This window comes from Pinus tabuliformis, chromosome 6, assembly GCF_031772625.1.
Source record: "Pinus tabuliformis cultivar Carrire ecotype Pingquan chromosome 6, CPIR1, whole genome shotgun sequence".
Classification (NCBI taxonomy): domain Eukaryota; kingdom Viridiplantae; phylum Streptophyta; class Pinopsida; order Pinales; family Pinaceae; genus Pinus; species Pinus tabuliformis.
This window is the reverse complement of record NC_142292.1, coordinates 1,055,256,650-1,055,276,646: the sequence shown is the minus strand read 5'-3', so window position 1 is coordinate 1,055,276,646 and position 19,997 is coordinate 1,055,256,650.

Sequence of the window (19,997 nt, the reverse complement as noted above, 5' to 3'; positions counted from 1 at the left end):
TATAGGAGCTAGGACCAATATAGGATTTTGGGTTGGATGAGAAGAGCAACGAAATGGCGCGATTGCAGGTGACTCGAACCTGCATAGAGGAGGGCTAGAGTTTCACCAAGCTTACCCTACACACCGACTACACTAGTTCCTTCTTACACTCCTTGCATACTATCTACACTGGTGCTTTTCTTGAGGAATATTTGAGGTACTCACACTGCTATGTTCATTCTCCGACCTGGTAGCTAGTGCGGTTCCTTTTACACTTCACAGTTTTTTAGCATAAACAGTGTAATGGAGATGGATTTGTTGGAATATACGACAGAATTTTTTTCCTTGGTCCCCATCTGGATGACCACACCACCACCGATATTGGAGGAGTCGGTGTCTATGCCCCCTACTACCCTCGACAGTTACTCTCCGTCAGTTACCTTGTCATTTCATTCAGACCCTAGCTCCTAGTGTCCGGTGGAGCTCCTGCCTGATTTCTCCCCTCCCTGGATGGATTCTTATATTCCACCTCCCTATTTTGCATCCCTATAATTTTTGGCTACTTGCATAGGCTCAAACTCTCCTCTTTACCTGTCAGGCTATTCCCCCTCTTCACCTGCTGGAGATCCCCTTCTCCCCTCTTCCTCCGTGTCGGTAACCCTCCCCTCAGTTATATCATCTGGGCCATTCGCAGAGTGAACGAATAGTCACCTGGTATCTGGGCCACCCTCATTAGGATTTTTTGAAGGAACTCTACATTGCTCAGTGGAAGGAGACTCTAATCAACGTGTGGATGACCAGGATCTTCCTCCTGAGCCCTTTTCAGGTCCTCAAGCCGAAAATCAACCGAATCAAGTGAAAAAATCGAAGTGTGTAAATGCAAAGAACAAGGACATCTCACTCTTCTTTGGGGAAGGAATACAGATGGGGGAAGTAGTGGATACTGCGGACTAGGTTCTAGTAGGACAGGTTCATGGACAAACTTACTCGATAGATAGACTTCAATAATGGATCACCAAAATCTGAGGGTATATTCTCTCTCAGCTACCTTCTATTACTACCCTTGTGCGAGGATGGTTTTCTCTTTGCTTTCAACAATCTAACTACACTTCGTGGGTTCTCTCTATGTTTTGGCACATAGAAATCACTCTCATCATGCTCAAGAGATGGAGCCCTATGTTTGATCCAGAGAAGAAGCAATTGGGGTAAGACCTCTTTGGGTGAGACTTCCTGGTCTGCCTCTACATTTCTGGTATGATGATACCTTCAAGTGTATTGGTAATGCATTGGGTACCTACCTAGATCATGAAAAATCCTACATCACCTCTAGAAACATGTCCCTAGCTCGAGTCTTGGTTCACTTGGATACTATGGAAGGGTTGGAGGAGAAGGTAACCCTACACTGGAAACACTTCACTCGTATTCAAATACTAGATTATGAAGGGGTGCCTTTCAAGTGTTGGCGTTGTCATAAGGTAGGATATTTATATAAGTAATGCCCCTTGGTTAAGAAATCCATCTCTCCTGAAGATTAGACAAAGGCACAGGTGCATGCTACAGGCTCTCGCGTACATAACACTCCTTCTGTCTCTGCTCCCTTTTCATCTGCAAAGGCTCGTGATAATAAGCATGACACCACTCCAATCCAGCCTCCCTCACCTCCTCTTACCAGTGCTTGGGCAACAGCTGTTGCTGTGCTCTCTTAGGGTAATTCTCTCCTCTACTCCATTATCAATTCTATTTCTATTTCTGCATCTTTGTGTTCATCCTCATCTACACATTGTAACACTGCATTTGCTTCCCCCCCCCTTCGTTGACATGTCCTTTGATTCAACCCTTCGTTATCTTTTCCAACACTCCTCCCTCCTTGTCGGCTCCCCCCTTGTTAGATTCTCTTACGGAGGTTTCAAACTCCTCTCTACCCTCCCATTCCTATAACCTTCGATCCTTGAATCACCCATCGGTTCAGGATCCCTTTGGAATTGGTATCATCTCCCCCAATTTGCCTCTTAAGCCATCTCAGGGGCACCCATCTTCCATCTCTAAATATATTCTTTGTTATGAAACCAGCTCAAGAAAAGATAGAAAAGATAGATCAACGCCTTAGAATTTAGCCTCTTCGAGGGGGCAACCTCCTTTACATTACATAAATGAACAATTATTGGATGATACAAATGAAAATACCTCCTTTCTATATATAGGAGTCTAAGGGGTCATAACATAATCAGAGCCGACATAACAATAATAATGTAAGGGCACAATAATAACAATAGTGGGCTTCTATGGGGCACAATAGTAACAATATGGGCACTACATGGGTACATCAATATAATAAGTGGGTTGTACTAATAAAAATAAGGGGTTACACTAGTAGAGTATAGGGGCCTAACATGCCCCTCTCCTTCAAAAAGCATTGTCCTCAATGCTTGAGTAGTTCTTGATTCTTCTGTATAAAATTCTTGTCCTTCCATTTGGAATCTTCAGCGGGTAAGTTCTTCCACTTGATGATATACTCTGAAATTGATCGATTTTGTAGCTGTCAAGTTCTTGTTTCTGTGACTGCTCCAGGTTCCAATATGATTTTTCCTTCCTCTTCAATTTCTGGCAATATTGTTTGAATTGGGATCTTTTGCAACTTTTGAATAAGTGGCCATACTTCTTCATCCTTCTTCCATTCATCCCTTGCTTTGTTTATCCAATCTGGTTGGATAATAGAAATAGCATAAAATAATGCTTCCACATCCTCATCTTTGAAGAGTCTTCCCATTCGGTAAGGTCGCCATTTTTTAAGTGCCCGTTGTTTCCTTTGATTTTGCACCAAAGTGGCGTTATCCTTTAAAAGTTGGAGAACTTGTTGTTGATGCTCGATGTGATCTTTCACTGCTTGAACATTTTTCTTCTTGATATGTCCTTCTATCTCTAGAGTTTGAGGAGTGGTAATTTCTTCCAATGAATTACAAGATATGGTTGGATTCATTTCTTCTTTCTCGATGTGATCTTTCACTTCTTGCACCTTTTTCTTCTTGATATGTCCTTCTATCTTGAGAGTTTTAGAAGTGGTAATTCTTGCCAATGCTTTACAAGATATCGTCTGATTCATTTCTTCTTTCTCTGGGATGGGGTCCTGGCACATATCTTCTTCTTTTGATGTTTCTTGATCCTTTTCTTCCTCCTCTTCATATTCTATGTAAAATAATTTCTTCTCAACACACTTATGACCTTTAATGCATTTGCTATCACAATTGTAACAAAGCCCTTTTTCTATTTTTTCTTCCAATTGTTGTGGTGTAACCCTTGTAGGTTGTGGAAGGCTAGGAGAAACAACATTTCCATCTTTATAGTTGTGACGCGTATGCTTCCTGGTTTCCATAATTTTGCTTTCCACTATGTCACAAAGCCCTTTTACTCTTTCCAATTGTTGTGGTGTTGCTCTAAAGAAGGTGTTGCTCTTTGTATCCTCATAATGTGTTATCATTTCCTCCATGAAAATTGACCACGTAACAAGTTTTTTACGAGAACATAGCCCCTCATACCATAAAAATTGATCCGGTTCTAAATATGAAGATGCAATACATACCTTTTGTAACAGTTGCACCTCATGTAGATCGAAATATTTCTCCATCTGTAGTATCCAATTTACCGGATCCTTGCCATCAAACTTCCTCATCTCGCTTTTTCTTGATTTTAGGAGCTCGATCTTGAAACGAATGTAACTCTGTACTTTCAGATCTTTAAGTTCTGAAATTGTGGCCTGCAGTAGCCCTCTGTGTCCTCTTTCCAATGCCACAGGTCTGACCCAATTTGGATTCTCCAAGGAAGAGTTATGCAAAATATCCCACAGTGACTTGATTATATACTAGTTCAATAGAGCGAACTTGTACGACGTGCCATGATTCACTGTTTCGACCTTTGGATCTGAAAAATGCATAAAGGAAACTACAGTCTGTCCTCTTTCTGTACCTTCTTACAAAATTTCAATCCGATCCCTAGAGAGAAAGTTATGATGATTTTTCCCAGGTCACCTGTTTTAAATGTAATTCAGGAGTCTGCAAAAAGATCAACTTCCTTAGATCATATCTCCACAAATATCACGTGAAAAGCTCTGAAATTTGGACCCAAGGTTCACGCGATTTCTTCTCAAATGGGTTTTTTTTGCGACTTCTGAAATGTCACAGAAAAAAAGTTATGGCGAAAATGCCACGATGACCTGTTTGGAGCAGCAAAACCCTAGAATCCAAAGCTCTGATACCAAATGTTATGAAACCAGCTCAAGAAAAGATAGAAAAGATAGATCAACGCCTTAGAATTCAGCCTCTTCGAGGGGGCAACCTCCTTTACATTACATAAATGAACAATTCTTGGATGATACAAATGAAAAGACCTCCTTTCTATATATAGGAGTCTAAGGGGTCATAACAATAATCAGAGCCGACATAACAATAATAATGTAAGGGCACAATAATAACAATAGTGGGCTTCTATGGGGCACAATAGTAACAATATGGGCACTACATGGGTACATCAATATAATAAGTGGGTTGTACTAATAAAAATAAGGGGTTACACTAGTAGTATAGGGGCCTAACATTCTTCAAGATGGTATTGATTTTTTTGTTGGTTGACAACTCATTATTGATTGGGTTCTTAGAGTACATAATACCCTTGAATCCCCCCCCCCCCCCCGCCCCCCCACATGAAGTGGCTCTCCCTTAATTGCTGAGGGTTAGCTAGTCCCGCTAAAAAAATAGATTTCAGAAGACTCATGGATTCCGAGTGGGTGGATGTTATTTTTCTTCAGGAGGCTCTAGGGCTTATTGATCAGCATATAACTGCCTTGGAATCTCTAGTACCTAGTTGGATTTTTCATGCTCTTAATGTGAGAGGGAGATCAGGGACAATTTCTTTTGGATTTAACCCTAAATAGGTTAAACCTACAAATATTTGGGGAGGTTGTGGATACATAGGGGTGGATATATTATCTTCTGAACTAAGTTTAGAGATCTGGCTAATAATTGTCTATGGTCCCTGCCACAATAGGGCTACCTTCTAGGAACACCTTCTCAAGGCTACCTCTCTACAAGCTAATAATATAATCTTGGGTGGTGGTATTAATTCCTCCATTATACATGTTGAATCATGGGGACATAATGCCCAGATCGACTCCCTATCTGATGCTATTGAATCACTCCTCGAGAAGAACATGTTTATTTACATACTCATGGCTCAACTACAACCTACTTGGAGGAATCAAAGGATTGGGGAGGCAATGTTAGCTCACATATTGGATTGTTTCCTCATCAAGGAGAGACTAATTGGAAACATTCACAACTACGGATAGTGGGTTGGAACGGGGGGCTTATCAAATCACTCTCCCATTTATCTTGAGATATGTGGACTTGAACATAAACCAAAGGCACCTTCAAATTCAATTCAACCTAGCTAAAGGATCCTGACTATATTTGCCTTACTCCGATTTTTGGAAGGCACATCCCCCCATCTCGGGCCGATCTATCTTGGAGTGTTTCTATAACAACCTCACAAATATTAAGAAAATATCTATGAGATGGGCCCATAAAAAACGACTGCAAGATGATAACACCCTCATTTCTATTAAGACTAAGATTGCTAGCCTTGAGGATGAACATAGGCGGGGATATATGTCTGATGATACAAAATCACATCTCATCTCCTTAGAAAATGCTAAGGACCGAATCTTAAAATATAGAGAGGAATCTTGGAGACTTTGGAGCAGAGCGATTTGATTGAAAGAGGGTGATGATAACACTAAATTATACCACAAATTTGCAAATGGGTGATATGCTATAAAATCCATTTGGAAGATTTCTAATGATCAAGGTAAGAGAGTTCACACCTTTCATCAACTAGCCTCTGTTTTCTCTTCTCACTTCAGGAATATTTATAGAGCCCCTCGTGAAGCATCACTGGAAGAAATTATAAGAGTGGTAGGCTTATTTTTTCACTATTTTGAACAATAGGATGATGAGGATATTCTTAAGCCAGTCTCAATGGAGGAGCTGGAGAACACTCTAAAATGCTTTAAGAAGGACAAAAGTCCTGGGCCAGATGGCTGGCCTATTGAGCTTTATATTGCTTTCTTTGAATTATTGAGGGAGGACTTATTATGCATTATTGAGGAATGTGGTACCTCTGGGCACATGTATAAGGCCTTCAACTTCACTTTCATTGATCTCATACCAAAGGCTGGTTGTCTTGAATCCTTCAATTATTTCTGGCCCATTTCCCTCTGCAATTGTATCTATAAAAATAATGCCAAGATCATTTCCAATCAGCTTAGACCCATTCTCTCTGCCCACATTTCACCTGAACAATTTTACTTTCTCAATGATCTTCAAATTCACGATGCTATTGGTATGGCTCAAGAAGTACTTCATTCCATTAAAACAAAGAAACTGAAAGGTATGATTCTCAATATTGATCTTGAAAAGGAATTTGATCGTACTCGTTGGCTTTATCTGCAAATGTTATTAACACATATGGGATTTCCTTTAGAGTTTATTAATTGGATCATATGTTGCATCACAAAGGTCTCCTTCAGTGTACTCATAAATGGCTCAGCTTCTCCTTTCTTTCATGCTGAAAAGGGACTTTGACAGGAATATCCTCTCTCCCCTTTATTATTTTTGCTTATTTTGGAAGGCCTTAGTTATCTCATATCCGAAGAGAGTAGAGCAGGGTGATTACAGGGCATTAAGATTACCAATAATTGCATCTTAACACATTTATTATTTGTATATAATGTCCTTATATTTCTTAATGGAGGTATTAGGGATCTAACAACTTTACACTCTTTTATACTTCTTTTTAGTACAACATTAGGAATGGAGTGTAATGCTCGGAAACTACAATCACAACTTCCAAATTGTCTCCCAATGAGATCCAATATGATCTCCATATATTTCCTTATACTCTTTAATCCCTGGATGATTGCCTTAAGTATCTATGTTTGAGACTAAAGCCTCTCCATTACAGGATCGTAGATTGGACCTAGTTGGTTGCAAATATTGAACACGGACTAAATATTTGGCATTATAAATACCTCTCCAGGGTAGGAAGACTAGTTCTTATCAAATCTATTATGGAGGCAGCACTTGTTTATTGGATGTTCATGGCTTGGATCCCAAGGGGCATCCTCATGAGAATACAAAGGTTGTGTTGCATATTTTTATGAAAAGGAAGACAGGATGGTCGAATTTATGCATGGGTTCGTTGGGAGCCGATATCCCTCACAAAGAAATGGGGTAGTTGGGGTCTAAAAAATCTAGTTTTTTTCTCCACTGCCCCGGTGATCAAGATGGGCTGGCAGATCATAATTTCACATAGCCTATGGACTGAGGTTGTATTTCATCATACATATGGCCCCTTCAAATGCTTTATTGGATAAGGCTCCCCTCTTGGAACAGAACAGGCATATCTGCAGTTTGGAAAGCAGTTCTCAACTCTGTTTCATATATTTGTGACAGATTGTCCTGGAGGATTAGATTGGGCTCCTCATTGTGGGTGGGGTTGGACCCTTGGACAAGAAGTGGTAATGCTTATCAACTCCCACTTGATTTAATAATATTCCTAACAAATGTTGGCATCACATCTCTTGATCAAATTACAGATCATGGGAATACTAATTTATTCTCTCAGGCTTAGAAATTAGCTAATCATCTTGGAATTCTTGACATATGGCATCAAGAATGGCTCATTTATATTAATTTTCTTATAGAATCACATGTCAGGATCATTGAAGGGAATGATGAATTGATATGGGCACAAGAAAAACATGGGCTATACACCCCCAAGGATGGATATCCTATCATTTTCTCTGCATACAGGCCACCAGTAATTGACTGGTGGTGGAATATACTCTAGAAGATGAAAGCACCCCCTCGCACTAGACTATTCATGTGGACAATTGTTCGACATAAATCTCCCAGTGGAGATAACCTTATGAAATGATCCTTTTATGGACCCACATGGTGTTGTTTATGCAGATAAGACTCTAAATCCACTAAGCATCTCTTTCTCCATTGTCCCATTACAAAGGAATTCTGGGCTCTGATTTTTACCTCTCTCCCATTGTCCATCTCTTAGTAAGGAAATACTATTCTTGAGGCCTAGCAATCTTGGTGGTCATTGGTTAGGCCACCCAAAGCTAGGCATTTCCAATTATTAGTCCGTTGGACCATCTACATAGCTCGGAACAAGATCATCTTTAGTAATACATTACCTCTATGGAACCATGCATCTTCCAGTGTCTTGTCCATTTATTCCTTTATTCCTAATGAGGATAGACCTATCCCCCAGTGCACCATCACTCCTGAAGTCATTGACAAGAGTATTCCCTGGGCCTATTTTGATGGATCTGCACAAGCTATGGGATGTGGGGGGGGGGGGGGGGAATAATATACTTATGTGAGACCCACTTCTTCAAAATTCAGATGGGACTAGGTAATGAGACTAATAACTATGTAGAATTGATCACCCTCAGACATCTCCTACAATTTACATTAGAAAAACAGTGTAGGCATCTACAAGTTTATGGTTACTCCAAGATCATTATAAATTGGTTCAAAAATATATCTGTTTGTCATGCATGTACTCTAAGACATATATTGGATGATGCACTGTGTTTAAGGGCCCATTTTGACACCATTGTATGTCATCGTATCTATGAGAAACAAAACTAGATTTCTAACCATCTTTCCAAGGAGGCTATGGTTAGGCCTCAGGGTACATGGTTGATTCAGGAGCAGTAGGATATGGCACACTATCAGTACTATCATCAGCCATATATTGACATCAAAGCATAGGGGTCGTGAGGGCCTATTTTGCTTGTTTATTTTGATCTTCACTTGTACATATTCTCACTGAACACTATACTATCTATATTATTTTTTGGCATGTAATTAAGCACCTACTATTAGCACTCCCTATGGGGTTTTTTGTATAACAGAAGGGTGAGTCACCCAATCTACAACATATGCTTCTTCAAGAATCTACAACATGTAATTTTGAAATATTAATGGAAATTATGATTTTTCCTCAGGGGAACAAATATATAGGAGTCTAAGGGATCACAATATAATCAGAGCCTACATAATAATAATATTGTAAGGGCACAACAATAAAAATAGTGGGCTTCTATGGGGCACAATAATAACAGTATGGGGACTACATGGTCACAACAATACAATAAGGGGGTTGCACTAATAACAATAATGGGCTACACTAGTAGTATAGGGACCTAACAGATACTTTTAATTATTACTTAAGGCAAGAGGGAGATTGATCTATAATAAACAACTTTGTGGTCTATCGTCTATGCCTTTCCATCCGTTCTTCTTTCTACATCTAAAATATTTTGTCTAAGAATTGTCATTTGGAGTTGTCATGCTTCCATTCTTTTCTATAGATTTTACCTTTAGGAATTGGAATGTGATTTTCTTGTTATGATAGAAAACTCAACACCTCATTATTTTACTCCAGCTCTAAATTTTACATGTAGAAGAGTGCTTAATTTAAATATACTTTATTTATTAATTATTGCATTTGGAGCACTCAAGACAAGAGGGAGATTGATCTATACTAGATAGCTTTGTGCTCTATGCCTTTCCATCAATTTGTCCTTCTACATATAAAATATTTTGTTTGAGAATTTTCATGCTTCCATTTTTATCTATAGATTTTATCTTTAGGAATTGGAATGCATACAAGAACCATGGCCATGTCTTTAGATATTTTAGAATTCTTCATTATTGAACATTTTGGTGCATGTGTTGTCTAAGACTCCAAACATTGTTTATAGTAGCTTTGGAAATATAAATATATTTGTTTGGTGGTTTGGTTATTTTTTTCTTGTGAATTTTGTGCAAGGATTTTTATAGTTTGTAAGCCTATGTAGGCTCTGTTGTAACCTGTTTTAAATTTGATGTACATGCTAAACATAAGTGTAAAAAAGAAAAAGAAAAATCAAATATTGAAAGAGGAAAAGAAAAATGTGAAATACTTTTGTTATTTGATTAAACTAAGTTACGTTGGTTTATCAAAGTCTTTTGCATTACTAATGTTTTGTACCTACAAATTTTATTGTAATAAATTGAGATGGAGTGTGGGACCCCGCGGTGACAGTCAGAAGTGTTAAAGTGTAAGCTGGTTGGTTATGTGCAAAAGGCAGAGAGGATGGGACCTGCCCGATGGAGAAAACATGATGACACAACTAAGTCGGAGGTTAACACATTGTGCCCTTGCAAATAATTTTGTCGGACTTGTTGACTTTTGAATGAACGGTGTAGATTTATTACAGGGGCACCACCTGGAAGTTGGTCCCATACAAAGTATTCCCCCCGCAATGATGACAGCAAGCGAGCCAACTCATTCTAGTTTCATTCGCCATGTCATGTTCCTTGTCCAGCTGTCATCCAAACTATCAAATCATCCATTTAATTCACTCATTTCCCATGATGGAATTTAATTCCATTTTCCCTCTTATGATTTTTCATCTCGCTATAAAAACCTTTTCTTGTTTTTTTCTTTGTACATTCTCTAGTTGTTCGTTGCCAAGAAATTCGAAGTCCATCTCACATCCGAATTAGCCTCGTCAACAATACTAGGTATTTCCAACCATTTATCTTTTAAAAATGGCCAGGAAATTTGTTTTAGCCGGTTCATCCTCTCACATTCCGCTCATGGATACTGAAAGAGATATATTTGATGTTTCTTTCCCTGTGAACCAATGTGAATTCTACCAACATGTCCAGTTAAACTAATCCAATTCCCCAATTTATGCTGCAGTGATAGAATCTGGTGTGTTCGAAGCCTTTTTCCCTCAAACATACATGTTTCCTAAGTTTATTCATTGGCTAGTTTCAACAATGTATCCTCAAAGTTTTTTTGTGATAAATAGCCTGGGAGAAAGTGTTTTTCAGGTGTCCTCTCTTTTGATTCAGTGAGCATTATGCTATCCTTCTATAGAGTCTTACTTCTCTTTCTCCAAAGAATCATTGACTGTTTATTTTGAAGAGTTATCCGAACCAGAATCTATTGTAAATCACTTGTATTTAATTACTAATGGAAAACAAATCCCTATAGATTCCACTCATTTTCCCTTGGATATTTATGTTGAATATTTAAGACCAGTTCTTCAAGTGTTGGCTAGAATTTTAGGGAAAGAGGACATTACAGTAGTTGGCAGAGTAGTCTTAGGAATGTTTGCTATAATGATGAAGCTTGGGGTTGTATTATATATACCAACCTATTGGGAAAAAGAAATCAATTTCTAGCTCATGAATTTCACTCTTACAGGTTGTTTTAGGTTTCCTTCACTTGTAACATATTTATTCTTGTATTCCAATGTTGAGAAATTCATGCATCTAGCGTTAAATATTATGGACATGCTCAAGCATAAATAATCAGTGTTCTTTTGGACTAATATAGTAAAAATTTATCCCAACAATGAGAGTCTATCTTATTTTGCATATTCTTTCCTTTTTGTTGTATATTCAATCATCAATAGTTCACCTGCACCAGCTTTACTCCCTAAAGCCCAATCTTTCCTTCAAGTGAGTAAAGATGTCAAGGTTGGAGATTGGTTTTCTTTCTAGGATCATGTTGAAATAAGGTTGTATGGAGCTGAGGTTGAGCCCTACAGATTACCAAATTTTGTTCCCATGAGGATGTTTTCTCTTGAATTCATTAGACAGAGTCTAAATGTGGATCAAGTACATTTTGTACTTGCAAAGAAGGGACTCCTTTTTAGGTTGCCTAGGACTGTTGGACCATTCATTGTAAATACTAGGCAAGCAATAGATGAAGTCCAAAAATTGTTGGAAGGGATGAATTTATTATTAGAAGAGAAATGGGCTTATGATCCATATCATATAATTTCCAACAGAAGAATAGAAAATGGATATGCTCCTTTTGTGCATGAATCAAAACCAAAAATTGAGAAACTGGAAAATGGAGGGCAGTCAGCTCCCTTGGGAAATATAGAGATTGAGACCCCTCTTGCTACTAAAAAGAACTTTAAGAGAGGTAGGTTAGAGGCATTTGATCTAGAGGAAGAGGAAGATAGAGCAACAAAAAGGGAAAAGATGTTTGAAGAGGCTAGTGAATCAACAACTCCCAGTATACAATTATAGTTAAGGGAAACTTTTTGTACTCCTTCTCCAGTTTTAGGGGAATCTTCTCAAGATTCGATGTTCATGATTAAACATTTTTTTGCAGGTGGAGGAGAGAAACAAGAAAATCAGAGAAAACATGGAATCCCAATCAAAAGCTCAGGTATCTTCTGAACATCAGACAAGGCTGCTATTAGCTATGGATTTAGAGAAAAGTCAGCTAAAATTTTCTCTCTCTCATCCATCAGCATTGTCAGTAACATCTGCAACAGGGTTCAAGACTGTTAATTTAACAATGGATGCAAAGAGGATTCCATTTCCTGATAAGATTAATCTACATATGAAAACTGGGCAATTAATTTTTCATGATTTATATAAATCTACTTCAGTTGCTTCCAAAGCTGAAAATATGTTGGAGAAAGTGGTAAACCAGCTGAAGTTGGAGAAAGAAAACTCCAAAGCTCTTAATACCCAAAATGAAGAGTTGAAAAAAGATAATTGTTAAGATTGGTTTAAATATAGAGGATAGTTTTGTAGTTCACAAGTTACTGCAGAGTGTTGAGATAGAGATTCAAACACTGAAAAAGGATTTGAAGTTTTCCTAACCAAAACACCCCATGGCTTCAGAGGTAACAGGGGTTGAGAAAGAAAAGGAATTATTGGTCCAAGAAATTTGACAAAGGGATGAGGAGATAATGAAGTTGAAGGAAATGAATCTTTCTTTACAACAAAAGATTGATTCACATGTATGCACAATTGTGGTTGCAACAGATTCAAAAGATCATGCTGAGAAGCTGACTCAGGTTAGGACTGAGTTACACATTTCTGAAAATGAATTAAAGAAGAAGCAGACAAATTTAGATAATGTTGTGAAAATCATCAAAGCAACTGAGAAAGAGTTTTTATGACCAAGGAAACTATAGAAAAATACAGAATGGATTTCCAGGATGCTCAGCAAGAAATCAAAGAATTTAAGGAAAAAGTGAAAAGAAATATGTCCCTGGTACAAGCAAGAGAAATATTGTGGAATGACATAATCAATACTGTAAAGAGTGTCTATCAATTCCTAACCATCATTGAAGAGGAAAATATCATTGTCAAAGACTTAGAAGAAGTCATCCTTAGTAATAAGTAGAAGTTGCATAATAGAGCCTAGTTTGCTAAGAAGTTAATTGACTTCTTAAACTCAAAGTCTACACAGGAGATGAAAGAGTTTGGGATAGAAGACAGGACAAAGTAGGTGATGGAGATAAACAAAATGATATTGAAAAATGCCAACAGGAAAGCAACAGAGAAGAAATTGATGGAGATTAAGGAAGCAGTGATGAGTTTTGATATCAATTTTGATAAAAGAACAAGGGTTGGTTTTCCATCCTGTTGGGATCAGGAAAACAATTTTTTATCTTGGGAACTATATGAAACATTACTGGTCGAAGAAAAAAGTAAAATTAACTCTACACATGAAAAGACTGCAGTCTTAAAGGGAGCTACAATCATCAATTATCTTCATAAATATTTTCAACTTGTCTAGATGATGAAGACTCTATTTATTGAGAAGCCTACATGCAACAGAATCACGGACTTTAGGATAGCACATGTTAAGTTTATAAATTATCCAAGTACAAGTACAGAGATCTGGAGGAAGCTCACATAATGGATGTCACCACAAGCTGCTGCTACAGAAGCAGAACCCTCTACTACCCCACAATCTCATATTGTTTGAGATGAAATGTTCACTTTTAGAATTTGTTTTATTTTCCATTGAATTTAGAGGTGATTTGAGTAATGAGGATTTTTTCACCTGAGTAAACGCGCAAAACTAGGGTTTGTAGTAGGTTTTCAGTGTTGGGCACCATGGAGGGGCATGAAGGGGGGAGTTCCACTCCCTCCTACAGTCATGTAGTCTCAAATCGTTTCAAGAAGCCAATGGAAGCGGAAACTGGGAGTATAGATAGAGGAAAACTAGAAAACAGTGGATCACAAGGGCAGGTAGAAACAGAGGAGGAAGTTAGAAGAGAGAAGCGAATAGGAGGAGACAGTTAGAAAGCTGACCCTAGAAGTTGGTTAGGACCATGTAAACCTAAGACACCCATCACACCTCAAGTGGTATTAAGTGATCCAGTGCCACAGGCGCATAGCGAGCACATGGCGACTTATGCAGTGATATGAAAATTCATGGGGCTATGGCCAATGGAGAAAGCTTCGAAAATTCACGGGGCTATGGCCAATGGAGAAAGCTTCATATGCATGGATAAAGAACCATTAGAAACCTAAGGGAGAAATAGATCTACACCTTGGATCCAAGGGTTTCTTCACAGTTGTGTTCACAAATCTAGAGGATAAAGACATGGCGTTTGAAGGAGGACCATACTTCTATGTTGCTGCAGGCCTCTATATGTGGCCATGGGTGATGAATTTCGTCTCGAAACGAGAAACATTTACATCGGTGCCGATATGGATAAGACTCTATTCCTTACCTCTATAATATTGACTGCTAGAATCATTAAAAGCCATAGGAAATAAACTAGGGCATTTTTTTAAAATATCATAAGCTACACTACGTGGAAAATATACCTCCTTTTCCCGAATATGCGTAGAAATGGACCTTTCTGGGGCTTTGCTAGATGAAATAATTCTAAAATTATATGATGAAGAATGGGTGGAGGCGGCACTGGACTACGAGCATGTCCCTTTCCAATGTCGCAAATGCCATGAACATGGGCACCTCTTCAAAGACTACCCTTCAAATGAAATGGAGAGAAATATCAAAGCAACCTCAGGGAAAGGGACTAAAAGCTTTACCAAAGTGGGAGGCATAGGAAAAGGAGGTAGAAAAAAAAAAAAAAAAAAAAAAAAAAAAAAAAAAATCTATGAGGAAAAGCAACCTAGTCATAATAGGTTCAAGATATTATAAGAAGAAGCGGGGGATGAAAGAGTGAACTAAGTACTGAAGGATAGTCCTATAGAGAAGGAAAATGATGAAAGCATGGAGGATAGACCTAAAAAAATACAACAAAAGGAGGATTGACCAAGCACTATGGAATTTGACAGGGACCAATAGATGACCCCAAGTGAAGTGGGAAGGGAGGATCATGAACTGCAGGAAATTCTGGAAAGGGAGCAACTTGATCTAGAAAAGTTCCTGGAGGAAGGAACTACCAAAGGAGTGGATTTGTTACCTCAAGAGGAGTTTAACAAAGTACAACAACTCTTCCTTTAGATAACTCAGGAAAAGGGTTCTAGGGTCAAAAGAAACCATGTCAGTCAGGACAACAGAGGGGTTAAAATGATGGAGGCAACAGTGGGACAAGCTCCCAAGAACCCAGGAAGTAAAAGAGAAAGAAAAAAATAGAATGAGTTGCTGATAGAATGTGGAAAACTCATGATCAACTCAGTTAAGATGAAAGACCTAACTAGTTACTGATTTACAAATCTTTCTTGATGAAGCTCACAACATGGAATATTAGGGGGCTAGGAAGTAAAGGGAAACAAATAAATCTTAGCAATATAACGAAAGAAGAAAAACCAGATATGGTATTTATCGAGGAAACAAAATGTTCTATAGACAAAATAAGAGAGATACATAGCAAATGGCTTATTAAGTATGAATATCTAGAAGTTAAAGCAAACAACATAGCAGGAGGAATTCTCACACTTTGGAACCCCCAGAAACTTGGAATCCTAGATGCTGAAGCATCCAGGAACTACCTATCAGTGGTCATCCAACCTTTAGGGGGCAAGGAAGTTTATTTTATCACAAATTTCTATGGTCCACAAAATCTTGAAGACAAATTCATGCTTATAACCTCATTGGAGGAACTAATAGAAGGACATCTGAGTATACCATAGATTCTGGGAGGGGACTTTAATATGATCAGGTCTCTCTCGGAAAAAAAAGGTGGGACCAGATCACTAGGCAGAGATTCCATAGCATGTTAGAACTTCATAAACAACATGAGGCTAGTAGATACATAAACCAATAATGGCATCTTTACCTGGAATAATAAAAGAGGAGGGGCTTCTCAAGTGTCCTCTAAAATAGATAGATTCATTATCTCTGAGGACCTCATCCTCACAGGCATTGACGTGTTAGCTACGATCCTCCCTTTTGGAGGCTCAGATCACTAGCCTATTCAACTAGAAGTGCCCTTTATAGGAACTCCGAGGAACAAACCTTTCAGGTTTGAAAACATTTGGCTTACACATCCTGACTTCATTAGCAATATTGAAAAATGGTGGACATAATATTTGCATGTTCAGGGTACTAAAATGTTCCTTCTACAACATAGATTGAAACACATCAAACTCAGGCTTAAAGATTGGAACAAGAATGAGTTTGGCAATATATACGAAGCCAAAAAAGTAGTTGAATGGAAGCTACAGGAAATTAACTAGGTCCTCATCACATATGGCTTCACTGAGGAAGGTAAGAAACAAGCTGACTCACTGCAACAAGATTGGGAAGACTTGTGCAAGCAAGAGGAAATCTTCTGGAAACAAAAATTGAGGGTACAATGGTTAAAGGAAGGAGAAAGGAATACAAGGTTTTTTCACAAGTCTACCATGGATCATAAGTCTCATAACAGGATTTTAAACTTGAAAGATACTCAAGGAAAGTAGATCAGTACCCACAAAGAAATAGAAGTTGCCCTGGTTCAACATTTCCAAGGCATAGCAAAGGAGCCTCTCATAGACAGAACACAATTCATCAATGGCTTCACTAATCACATTCCTAAGCTTGTGACAAGAGAAGACAATTATAATCCTAACAGGCCAATGAATGAAGAGGAGGTCAGTGAAGTCATCAAAGAGATGCAAAATGGGAAAGCTCTAGGTCTAGATGGTTTCAATGTTGACTTCTTCAAAGCATGTTGGAAAATAGTCAAGCAAGATATCCTTGATGTTGTGGAGGACTCAAGGAAAAACAAAATTGTTCTAAAGGCACTTAACACCTCTTTCATAGCCTTGATTCCTAAGTAGGAAAATGCTATGACACTAGCTAGATTTAGACCCATAACATTATGCAATATGGTGTACAAAATTATTTCCAAAATAATTGCAAACAGGCTCAAGCCCCTTCTTCCAACTCTAGTGTCTGAGGAGAAAACTGGATATGTGGAAGGTAGGAAAATTCTAAATAACATCATTCAAGCTCACGAGGTGGTCCACTCACTTAAGAGCAATAAGTAGGCAGGTATGATTATACAACTTGACCTAGAGAAGGCATATGATAAGCTAAGCTGGGCATACATCAGGGAAGTACTAATAGCATATGGCTTTGACCAAAACTGGATTTTATGGGAAATGACCCTTGTTACCACCTCAAGTTTTTCAATACTGCTAAATGGCTCACCATCCAAACCATCTGAGCCTTCAAGTGGACTCAGACAAGGCAATTCGCTCTCACCCTTCCTATTTATTGTCATGATGGAAGGGCTAGGCAATGCAATCAATTATACCAAAGCAAAAGGCAAAATTCAAGGTCTAAAACTCACCCTGAATGGGGATGCTTTGACTCATCAACAATTTGTGGACGAATTCATGCTGCAAGGTACACCTATAGTCAAGGGAGCTCATGCCTTCAAACAAATCCTGAATGACTTTGCTATGGCTGTGGGTACTGAGGTAAGCCTTAACAAATCAAAGATTTTCTTTTTCAATATTGATGTTGCTATTCAGAGAAACCTCACCAGAATTCTAGGTTTTGAAAGAGAACTGCTACCCTCCAAACATTTGGGAGTTCCTCTAACAGACAAACCTCTGAGCAAGAAAGATTGGGAGCCTATTACTAATAAACTCCAGGACAAAATCCGGAAATGGACAAATAGGTCTTTGAATTTACCAGGAAGGCTAGTGCTTACAAAATTTATCCTACAAACTATCCCCATCTTCATGTTTTCAACCCTTTCAGCTCCTAAAGGAGTTGTGCAACACATCAGAAATATCCAAAGAGTTTTTCTTTGGGGCAAAGGGGAAGAAAAAAGAAATGGGCTTTGGTAGCCTAAGAAAAGATCTATAAACCTAAGACACATGGAGGTTTGGGACTTGATGAACTAGAAACCCTCAACAAAGGTTTGGGGGGAAAACTATGGTGGAGATGGCTAAAGGAATAGGTTTTCCCTTGGGCCAAAGTATGGAAATAGAAATATGCAAACAATTGGCAAGAAAGGGAGCACATTAGAATGTCTGGGCTCATCAAAGGCTCCCACATTTAGAAAAAAGCTTGGGAGAATAGAGCCATTGTTCAAAAACATAGTTTATAGGAAATAAGAGATGGAAACCTTGCTTGGTTTTGGGAAGATAATTGGCAACAGGAACCTAAACTGTTAAGAGAATAATTTGACAATATTAAGAAGGATACTAACGATAAAGCGTTACTCAGGGTAAATGACTTCTGGGATTAAGATAGAAGTGATGGAAAATGGAGAATATGGAAGAACCTAATATATAGTGATGACTCTCCCTTGGAGGCCCAGACAGCAGCTCTTACAAACATCCTGGAATAGAGGAAAATTCTGACATCAACATATTCAGACCAAATGAGATGGGGTAAAAACAACGAAGGCAACTTTAACCTCAAATACGCCAAGCGAGTAGCCCTTGGGCTTGACTTTCCAAACCCTGATACGGTATGGAAGGACCTATGGCAGAACTAGAACTGGATGAAAACCAAATTATTCATGTGGTTGGTGCAACACAAAAAAAAAATCTAACTTGGGAAAACCTTTAGAAGAGAGGTGTAATTGGTCCATTTAGATGTCAGCTGTGTGAATCACAAGAAGAAACTATGGAACACCTTCTCAACCTTTGCCCATTCACCTCCACCTTGTGGAATTGGGTGGCTTCAATCTTTAGACAAACTGATAGGGACATTGGTAGCATCAACAGGACATTGAGGAATTGGAGGAGAAATTTCTCTGAAAATGAAATAATCAACAAAGCTTAGGCTTTGGTTCCAGGCTTTTTAATTTGGGATGTCTGGAAAGAACACAACAACAGGGTCTTCATGAATAAGATTGGTACATCCCAGAGCATCATGACCTAGACTATAAGACAACTCAAAGAGACTGTAGGAACCCTTATAAAAAACCCCCCTAAGAACCAACCTCAAGATCAGGATGTGCAAATACTTCTACATTTGGGCCTACAGGGGCTCTTCCCCTAGGGCATAAGCAAGACTGTAAGTCATATAACAGCTGATAAGGACTTCTGGCAACCTCCTCCTCCCATGGTTTTATGAAATGCAATATAGATGGAGCCTCAAAAGGAAACCCTGGCATGGCTGGTTATGGAGGAGTAATAAGAGATGAACATGGTTTCATAAAAGCCATCTTTCATAGTCATTTGGGGAAGGCCACAAACAATATGGAAGAGCTCATGGCCCTTGAGAAATGCCTAGAATTCTTAAGAGACTCCAATTTACATAACACCATAATTGAAGTTGATTGTGAACTGATAATCAATTTGGTCAAGAAAATATGCAATGGCTCAGCACCAAACAATGTGTCAAAACACTGGAGGTTACTGCAAGTCTATCAGCTTATTCAATCCCACCTGTGCACAATGAGAACCCTTAGTTTCATTCATGTGTGATGAACAACCAAAAAATTAGCAGATATTTTGGCAAATGAATGCGTACTCTGTTCCAAAAGAAATAAAAGATATGACTGGATAGGGAATCCGCAAGGACGACTGCAAGAAGAGTGTCACAAATAGGGGACCTTAGACAGGGAATACTATCAGAGCAGGGGAAATAAGCAAGGTGAAGCTTGATGAAAACAGGGGATTTTTGGTCTACACCAGGACGAAGTACGAGCATGATGAAGTTTTACTCTGGTCTTCAGGCAGGAAAATGCACCCGGAACACTAAAA